Below are 696 nucleotides of genomic sequence, written 5' to 3'. Positions count from 1 at the left end.
AACAATGGATGCAAGCTGCAGGAAAAGAGATTCCAGCTCAACATTAGGAGGAACTTCCTGACAGTAAGGGCTGTTCGAAGTGTAGTGGAGTCTCCTTCTTTGGAGGTCTTTAAACAGAGGCTGGATGGCCATCTGTCAATTGGGATGCTTTGAATGAGAGTTCCTGCATGGCAGAATGGGGCTGGACTGGATGGCCCTTGAGGTCTCTTCCAACTCTATGATTCTATGAAAGGTAGAAAGACCCTACTTCTGGAAATAAGGTCTTCCCCCATAACCTTTCGCTGCCTCTCTAGGAAGCGGTACTCTCTCTCTCTCTCCCGGAAATGAGGTCATAGTGGGGGGGCACTCTCCTGCCCCGCCCCCTCAGCTGAACCCTTCCCTGCCTCTCTAGGAAGCTGCACTCCCTGCTCCTGCGAGGTATTAATCGTAAGCAGACCTCTCTTCCTTCGTTCCTGGAAAGCAGACCCCAGGTGAGAAGGAAAAAGAAAAGGGGGTGTTGTTGTTTTTCGGGGGATGCATCCAGATCTCCCCCATTACAAGCGAGGAAGGGCCCCCAAGGCTTGCCTGGCTGCACCCGAGAGAAGGAGGCAGGGAGGGAGGGAGAGGGGAAAGGGGCCAACAAGGAACAAGGAGGGAGAGGGAGGAGGGAGGGTTCTGCCTTTCAGCCTTCAGAGCATGGAGAGAAGTCAGGGGGCC

At 54.0% G+C, this 696-nt stretch overlaps 1 protein-coding gene across 3 annotated transcripts in view; it reads left to right on the top strand.

Annotated features, from left to right (window-relative positions):
- Nucleotides 1-362: 362 nt before the first annotated feature.
- The window catches only part of LOC121923041 (zinc finger protein 726-like), an 11,422-nt gene continuing 11,088 nt past the window's right edge, over nt 363-696 (top strand). For 2 of the 3 annotated variants that reach the window (XM_042453152.1, XM_042453148.1), the window contains exon 1: nt 363-470. The gene's annotated coding sequence lies outside the window, so the exon portion shown is untranslated. The remainder of the gene's footprint in view (nt 471-696) is intronic. The other variant, XM_042453151.1, reaches the window with a different exon arrangement.

The sequence above is a fragment of the Sceloporus undulatus genome, chromosome 2 (genome assembly GCF_019175285.1).
Source record: "Sceloporus undulatus isolate JIND9_A2432 ecotype Alabama chromosome 2, SceUnd_v1.1, whole genome shotgun sequence".
NCBI classification, from domain to species: Eukaryota; Metazoa; Chordata; class Lepidosauria; order Squamata; family Phrynosomatidae; genus Sceloporus; species Sceloporus undulatus.
The sequence above is the reverse complement of the archived record's forward strand: the minus strand, read 5'-3'. Positions and strand labels throughout refer to the sequence as shown.